The sequence below is a fragment of the Carlito syrichta genome, unplaced genomic scaffold, assembly GCF_000164805.1.
Source record: "Carlito syrichta isolate Samal-C Ts95f unplaced genomic scaffold, Tarsius_syrichta-2.0.1 Scaffold313240, whole genome shotgun sequence".
In the NCBI taxonomy this organism is placed as follows: domain Eukaryota; kingdom Metazoa; phylum Chordata; class Mammalia; order Primates; family Tarsiidae; genus Carlito; species Carlito syrichta.
In genome coordinates this window covers 3,193-11,978 of record NW_007257336.1, presented here as the reverse complement: position 1 = coordinate 11,978, position 8,786 = coordinate 3,193, and the positions used below count along the sequence as shown (strand labels likewise).

Genomic DNA, 8,786 nt, shown 5'->3' with positions numbered 1-8,786 from the left:
AGGTGAGACCAGCAACTCTCTGGGTACTCAAATACCTCAACCATTCTTTAGAAGTTCGCTGTTCCGTGCTTAGAGCTGGATTTGTCGCACTCTTTTTCTGGTGAGTCCATAGAATAACATGACTTCGATGCCATCTTTAAAATGATGTCTCACGTATGTGTATTTCCAAACGTGACATTCATTTTTTTCCAGATGCTTGACTGAAATTTCGATTTACATTCTAATAGGAATCTCAGCTTTTACATGACATCTATTCCCCACCCCTCCACCTGGGGTTTCCCGTGAAAACCTCCCTGGGTGGTTAATACACCAACATCAACCCAGGTGTTCAAGTCTAAACACCAGAACCTAGATTATTTTCCCCAGTTCCCGTTCCTCACCTCTTGTCTATGAGCAAAGCTTGTCCATTTACCCAAAATCCATCTGGAATTCGTCCATCTCTCTTCATTTTCTCAGCCACCATCACAAATCAAGCCACAGTAGTCTCTCAACTGGACCAACTACAATGGCTCAGTCGAACTGGTCTCCATCTTCAAATCTCACCCACCCTCTACATTCTGCAGAGCAGCTAGAGACACCAGCTTAACACTCAAGGACATTTCTTGTACTTTAAATTCAGTATCACAAATTTGACCTTTAACCTTGATTTTATGTTTCTCACCCCTTGTGTTGAGGTAAAAAAATTTTGACCACATCACTTTAACAGAAAAAATGGTACAGTTGAAGGGAAAAATCTTAAGTGTGTGATGTGTAATGGCAATAATGCAGGAAGTCACCTCCATGTTTGCAGGGAAACCAGTCAAAGGCTCAGTCCCATTGTCATTGTCTCCCAGGACGAGCATGCCAATGCCATGTCATTTTTCAGGACCCCCATTTTGCTACCTTAAATCAACAACCGTTAGGATATACATATTTTAATAAGTTATACATTTTCAGGTAGGGTTGAAGACCTACTGTGCTTTAATCTCAGCCCGATCTCATTCCCTTCAGTTATTCCCCAGAGACAAAAACTATGATGAATTCTAGACCATATTTTATACTTTACCATGCACATGCACCCACAGACAGCAGGGTCCTAGACCTCCCACCCAAGAACACCCCACCGTACTCCACCCCACCCCACTCTACCTCAACCTCCTCAACTCCACCCCACCATACTCCACCCCCTTCAGCCCCACCCCACATCGTTTATAAGGGGAAGACTAATGTTGCATTTCCCAAGGTCCCGTGAACTACCTTTCCCCTCCATCCCTGGAGATCCTGAGCTGCCTGGGCCTGGGTGGGTGGAGAGGACTCCTGGATACCTGTTGGAAACCTGCATGGGGATCCGTCTTGCTTCCTGAAAGGTCTGCAAGAATGCATCAACTGGACACCTTTATTGCTTGAAGAACCGGATAACTTTATTGGAAAAAAGAGCAGAACTGAAAGGAAAAGACTGAAGCGGGTGCTGTGCCAGGGCAATAGGCAGGCCCCGCCTGGTGGCTCGAGCCGGGAAGGCACCCGTGGCTGCGCGACAGTCTTGGTTCAGTTCTCCTTGTGGCTGTCGCCCAGGGTGAGCTTGTCAAACAGGTACTCTGCCAGGCCGACTTCCAGGGTCCCCAACTTGCGTAGGTTGGTCACGTTGTCTCCCAGCTCCTTGATGACCTGGACCTGCTCGTGCAGATAATGGCTCTCCAGGAAGGCGCACAGCTGGGGGTCGCCCTTGTCAGTGGCCAGTTGGTGTAGCTCTAGGAGGCCCTGGTTGACGATCTTCTCCATGTGGAGGGCGCACTCCATGGCCTGGAGCCCGCTCTCCCAGTCTTCGTGCTCCAGCTTCATGATGTCTGGAAGGCAAATGTAACCACCACACTGGTTCTGCAGCCACATCAGCTTCTCGGCTTGCTCCCTCTTCTTATAACACTGGTGCAGAAAGTAGCGGGCGAAGTGTTCCAGGGCCACATCGTCACGGTTGAAGTAGAAGGCCATGGATTCATACACGCAGGAGGCATAGAGCTCCAGGTTGATCTGGATATTGACTATGACCTCGCAGTAGGGATGGTAGTTCTGGCGCCGCTGCGACGGTGGGGCGGCGGCCATGGCGGGCAGCTGGGCAGGCAGAAGCAGCAGTGACAGTAGAGGGCAAATGGCGAATCGCCGGAATTGTGTTCAGGAAGGAAGCGGAAGTGGGCAGTGGTGACCTTTATGGGTGGAAGTGCAGGCACGGGAGGTGGGGGTGGAGGGTAGAGGAGGCGGGGCTGGGGAGAAAGGCGGGGTTTGGTAATGAGGGGAAAGAAGGCGGAGGAGGAGGGAGTCGGGGGAGGAAAGATGAGGGCAGTAGGGCCAGAATACCCAGTTCCATATGTAACCTGGACCACTCTGCAGTCTGGCCTGTGTTGTTTTAATTTTTACAATAACATTTCTATTGACCAAGGACTTTCTCTTGTCCTGTAATTGTTTCTCTCTGCAACAGCCCATTCTCGTTTTTTTGTTTGTTTGTTTGTTTTGTTTTGTTTTTTGATCAGTGACCTCCTTAAATTCTGAGAATATGAGTTTGATATTTTTAGTGAAGTTCACTTCTGTCTCCTGTATTTGCCTGTTGGTTCCCCACTGCAGAATTAGTTGCATTTGCCCATGACGATCTCCTCTTCACTCTCTTCAAATGTTTGACCAGCCTTTGTCCATCGGGTTTTGGAATGGAGGACTCTGGGTGGCCTCGGGACTGAGCGTGCATCTGACCCACAGCTGTGTCCATGTCACTAACAGGTTCTCCAGGGAATGGGGGCGAGCATCACTTTGCTCTGCTCTTCTCCTTCGGGGATGGAGGTGTGGAGCCTGCAGGGGGGACAGGACTGTTCCAAATGCCAAAAGCTTGGATTTCCTCTGGTGTCGGGAGACCAGATCTCTATTATGGGTAGATGTCACCTTCCGTTTTATCTCCCTTCTGTTGTGCAGTTCTGCTCATGTCCCAAACCCTGCTGTAATTTCGGTGCCCTTCCTCACAAACTGATTCACTGTCTTTTGTGTAGTTTTGGAGGACAGAAGGGGAGTCGAATGCCACTGATGCTTACTGCCCCATGGAAGCAGGGGTGGAGAAGGGTCAGGGGAGGGTCAGATCAGGGCAGGGGCAGGAAGATTCTGGCGTTCAGGGAGTAAGTAAAACTCTTTAAACTCACAGTTCAGGACCCTCTGCAATCGTTCAATTTCATTGCCAAATTCTTGAACTTAACTTTGAGCATGCTTGGCTTTCTACTGCAGGTTTTTAAAAAAATTCTCTGGATTTTTCAATCTGAAAGCATCATCTGTTTTTATCTTCCAGACATTCCTCACATTTTCTGGTTTACTAACTGTATGCTTTTAGTTTGTGTGTGCGCGGATAATTTTTGTGTCTAGTCCAACACCATGATTCATTTTTATTTTACTTTTTTGTTTTTAATTTTTAAAATTTTATTGTTACATGATAGATGTACGTATTTGGGGGGTACATGTTATAATTTGATACATTTATATAATAAAATTAGGGTAATTGGGATATCTACCACCTCAAATATTTATCTTTTCTTTATGCTGGGAGCATTTGGATTGTTCTCTTCTAGCCATTTTATAATATACAATAAACTAATGTTAACTATTTTGATGCTACTGATTCATCAAAATACAAATGCTTATTTCTTAAATAGTTAGTATAGTCACATGGTTCAAAAACCCATAATCTTCTTTCTTCAGGCAACCAGTGGAGATTTACTTGTTAGAAAGGGAAAGAGAAAAAAAGAAATACTATTCATTTTAAGCAAAATCATAGAGACATAAAAGAGGGTACTTTTGAAACATATTCTTTAGAAGCACATTCTTTTTGAGTACATATGGCACATTTACCCAGATAGACCATATTCTGGACCATATAATGAGAGACCCAAGAGATTAAAAAAAAAACTCTAAGAGAACTATTACTATATGAATTCCTACCCCACGTTCACTGTATTTGTTTGCAGTGTTTGTACTTAGAATTTTGTTAAGTTTAATTTTTGTTTGTCTCATAATATAACCGATTGCTTCCGCAACTGCTGCTAGCAGTATGTGAATGTCAAGTAATAAACCCCTCCCGGACATTCCTTTGCTTAGCCTGTCTGCTGACATTCCACTCTGCTCATTTAGCAGCTCCCCAGTCAATCACAGGTAGCTGAGTGGACCAGACCAATCCCAAGTGCCCCTGTACCCATTAGGAGAGATTACCCTATCATGTAAAAACAAGTTTAAAGTTCTTTCCCCTCCCTCTGTAATGATGTATAAAAACTGCTTGCCATGCTGGATGGGGCTCTCGTCCCTGAAGCTGCTGCTTTGGGCGTGAGCCCAGACTCGAGCCTGAATAAAGACCCTTGTGTGTTTGCATCGGAGCTGGCTCTTTGTGGTCTCTATCTCTCTCATTAGGGTCCTGTGTTCAACATTTGGAGGCCCCAGCGAGAATTCAGAGACCTCCTAGACTCCAGCCCGAAGGGTCTTAGCCAGTGGGTAAGTGCACGTGCGCTTCTGGTAGGATATCGATATCCATTTTATAAGGCCGAATAGGGTAGAGTGTACGCACTCTAAGACCCTCCCGGCCAGAGATCTTGGGAGACGTCTCTCGATCTCAGAGGGAGCCTAGGCGCTGGAAAGCGCAGGCACAGAGGGGGTCCAGGTGCCAGAGGCGCGGACTCAGTAGCTCTCGGACGCAGTGGCGGTCTGAGAGAGGGGGTCATCTGGTATGCCCCCATTCGGAGGATAGCGCTGTCCTCATATCTGAAGGTAGCCCAGCACCAAGAGGTGTGGGCTTGCCTTCAGATCGGTTTTGTCTTTGTCTCTACGGCCGTAGGAAAGTATATTTTTGTGTTGGTTATGTTTTTTTTTTATTTTATCTGCTGTTTATATGTGTGTTACTGTGGACGGAAAACATGGGACAGAGACTGACTCTAACTCTTGGCTGATTATTTCTTGGACGTAAAGTAAAGCTGATAATCTGAATGAAATCATTTGCAAAAAAAAAAAAAAAAAAAAGAGGCCATCCTTCAATGTAAAATGGCCACCTGAGAGCACTTTCTCACTAAGTTTTGCTTTGCAGGTTAAGCATATTATCTTCCTGATTTCCGTTATAGCCACCCAAATCAGGTACGTAACTGATAAACTCCCCCACCCCGTGGGCAAAATCTTTTATTCCACCCAAACAGGGCCGACACTCAGAGTCCTGGCCTCACAGGAAACAAAGCCCGGCCTGGGCGGCTGAGGCACAGCACGGCAACCCTTGCCCCACCTCCCCCCACCCCTGCGAGCGGGGCGGAGCCTGCGAGCCATAGTCTGTTCTCGGCAGAGAGAACTGAGAACAAAGAGGATTAATGAGCATGAGCAAATCAAAAAAAAAAAAAAAAAAACTTTCACGGTGAATATAAAAGTTTATAAATTCTAAATACTGCTGCAAAAGAATTTCTGCTAATAACTAGTTCTAACATTTCATTTTAAAAGTGTATCCTAGAATTTTCAGCCAAAATAAATAATATAAGCAATATAAGATGTATTTCGCCAATATATAAATAATATAAAGTATGATTTTAATAATACATTTTTGTTCTATAATAGAATGGTTGGTTACAGAAAGCATAGAACAAAAATAGAAAGTTAAAACATGTCAAAGAATGGTATAAGTTCATCGAACATGTTAGGTAAAAGTTAATGGAAACAAATAAAAGAAATTCTGTAAACTCTCGAGGCTAAAAAAGTTAATAGTCTGTGTTGGGGGTATACCAACCTATCAATTGCTAACAGGTGTCTCTCACTTTAAATCTGTTAAAAAGCTGGTTAAGTTATTGTGCTTTGTTTAATGGGACATATAGTCTTCTAAAAACTTGATTGGCGCATATTTTTCAATGTCATCTTGTCTCCTCTTATTTAAGTGGTGTCTTCTCCTAACCCACTGGCGCTGTTAAAATTTCTGCCTTTTGTTGTTAAGGTTATGGAGAATTGCCTGTTGTGTATAAGACATGTTACTGGTTATCTTAAACTCTTTCCGGGGACCACTCCCCCTCCCTTCCTTAGCCTGCATTCTCCTTCATAAATTCTGAAGGAGCTCATTCTAACCCACCTGTAAAGAAACGGAGAAATGCAATGTAAGTTAATGCTAGCCTTAAAAAATAATAATAATTTTGTGACCTTTCTCTGGCAACCAAGGGAATGAATAGGCTGTTCTCGTTTTCAAATGCTAAAAGCCAGGTTAATTGAAACTAAATCCATTTCTGAAGGTTTAGGCCTTGCCTAAAATCGTAATCCACTGCAAAACTGTTACGAAGTCTCTCAGAGTCTTGTAAAGTATGCTGAGTCTCTACTTTATACTGTAATGCTAAATAACACTAATGCTTGCGTTTTTTGGCTATGCTCATTTAATTGTCCACATCTTATGACTAAGGCTGCTGTTTAGTAATTCATGAGAATTTTTAACAGTTTTGCCTGTTTAGAAATAAATAGGACCAGATCATTTTACATCTTCGTGGTCTGTTCACTCTAAAAAAAAAAAAAGAACTCCAAGATGAGTACCAGTCAGAGGAAAGGTAAACAAATTGGCAGTTGCCACTAAAGGCAAAAGCTCCAGCCACCCAAAAAAAAAGGCCCGATAAAGATAAACCTGCTAAGGAGATGGTGCGGCCCCTCCTGAAGGGGAGGGGAAACACCTAGCTCAGCGATAGTGACTGTTGACTGAAGGGGGAGGGGCACGGCACGGCCCACCGCAGCACTCTATGCCATCCACTCAGAGAATCCTTGGGTCTATATAAATGTGGCTGGGGTCCAAATTAATTTCTTAATTAATACTAAGGCTAAGTTTTTAGCCCTTGTGCTCATACTGAATTTCTTCCTCCTGAAACCTGCTCTCTGGTGGAATTAAAGGTGTTCCAAAAACTAAATGTCTCACCTAACAATTACTAAAAGGTAAATTCAAATTATGACTGTAAAAGGTTATCTATAAATAAATAAATAAATAAATAAATAAATAAATAAATAAAAATGGTATAAGCACACCAAAATGGTATAAGGAAAGTTAAAAAATATATATATACATACAAAAGAAGTTCTATAAACAATCTGGGCATAATAAAGTCTTTTCTCAATGCAAGTCTCCAAACATTTTCGGATTTCTCTTCAAATTTTATATAGAATTTACTTAAGTGCCTAGTTCAAATTATAGTCTAAAACAATCTGTCAGGCTACCATTATAGTCCAGAAATACAAAAGCTAGTACTTGTAATAAAGCCACAGAAATTAAAGTTTATCATTTAAGTTATGCTAATAACTTCAGACCTTATAGCTTTTATATAAAAAGGTAATCAGCCACTGCCTACAATTGTCAAAATGTAGGCCTTGACTTTATTCCATTTATTGAGCTAGAATCCAGTAATTTTATGCCCACATAATAGTCATGCAAAAATTCCAGCCAGTGCCTGAAAATAATGCCACTACTGAAACAAATCTGGACGCCTTAAGTCAGACAGGGAGAGATTTTCGATCTCTGGCTAGGCAGGACTATGCCCATTATCAGCTCTGAAGAAATTACAGAAGACGGACCTTCACCCCTCAGCACCCCAAATAATTATGGAATCAAAAAAAATCTCTAAAGAATAAATAATTGAGGCAGGGTAGCTAGCACAGGCTAGACATAAATTTCCTATAGGTAGGTTTTAAAAGGCGTTTAAATATTTCTACTGCAGGCCAAGTGGCAACCTGTCCCACCCCTTGGCGAATCCAAGGAAAACTCCATCAGATAAAACTAGAACAGTATAATTTCAATTTGCAGGTTAGCATAATAATCACTAGAAATCCTTTGGAAACATAAATGAACTAAACATAGGTATTTGGTATTTCATCACTCAGGATCCAAATCCCTGAAATGAACTTTGTCAAACCTATAAAATTGTTTAATGGTAGGTGAAAGAAGTTTTGGGGGCGCCCAGTAACGACTCCACACCGTCTGAACTGAGAGATTTATTAAAGGGGCAGTTACATGAAGGGACTGTAACCGAGGAAGGCCGAGAGAGAGAAAAAAGAGAGAGACCGAGAGAGAAAGAGAGCAAGAGAGTAAGAGCGTGGCGGGGACAGAGAGAGAAAGCAAAAGGGGGGGGGAGGGAGTGTGAGAGAAAGTAAGAGAGGGAGAGAGAGAGAGCTAACAAGAGGGTGGTGGGGACAGAGAGAAAAAGCAAGAGAGAGAGAGAGAGAGAGAGAGAGAGAGAAAAGGCGAGAGAGTGATGGGACAGAGAGAGGGAATAAGAGAGAGAGACAGTTATGCAGGGAGAAAGGTATATTTATGAACCTTGCAGGGGCAGGCCAGTGCCGTGCCTGAGTCTTATTGGAGGAGACTATGAGGTAGCATTTCTATAGGAAGAGGTTGTTTGAGCACAGGTTTAAGTTTCGCGCGGGTGGGAAAGGCAGGAATTTACGGCCTTTGTTGTCTTTGGGAGGCAGAGCCATCTTGGGGATGCCCTTCTGACTGTGGTCTGCACCTTTCATTCCCACCTTTTCTGTTTATTTGGGAGAGGGGCGTCGTTATTCTCTCTGGCTGCTTCCTGCTGGATTTGGGCGTTGTGGGGTGAGGTGGGGGAAGGGCACAGAACTAGTCAGAATAGGGTTTAGAGGTAGGCACTGAAGGTAAAGATTCTTGAAAGTTTGAGTTGTATGAAAGTTTTTGTAAATGCAGAATGACGACTTGTTTCGGTCAGTCCTCCAGTGGGCACGAAGGTGGCATTAACCAGCTATCTTGGAGCAGACTGTGGAGGTAAATAGAGAACCTGGAAGAGAAC

The 8,786-nt window shown here is 43.3% G+C and overlaps 1 pseudogene; it reads right to left on the bottom strand.

The window, feature by feature from the left end:
- Positions 1–1,524: 1,524 nt before the first annotated feature.
- Positions 1,525–2,076, bottom strand: LOC103272787 (annotated as a pseudogene).
- Positions 2,077–8,786: the final 6,710 nt, after the last annotated feature.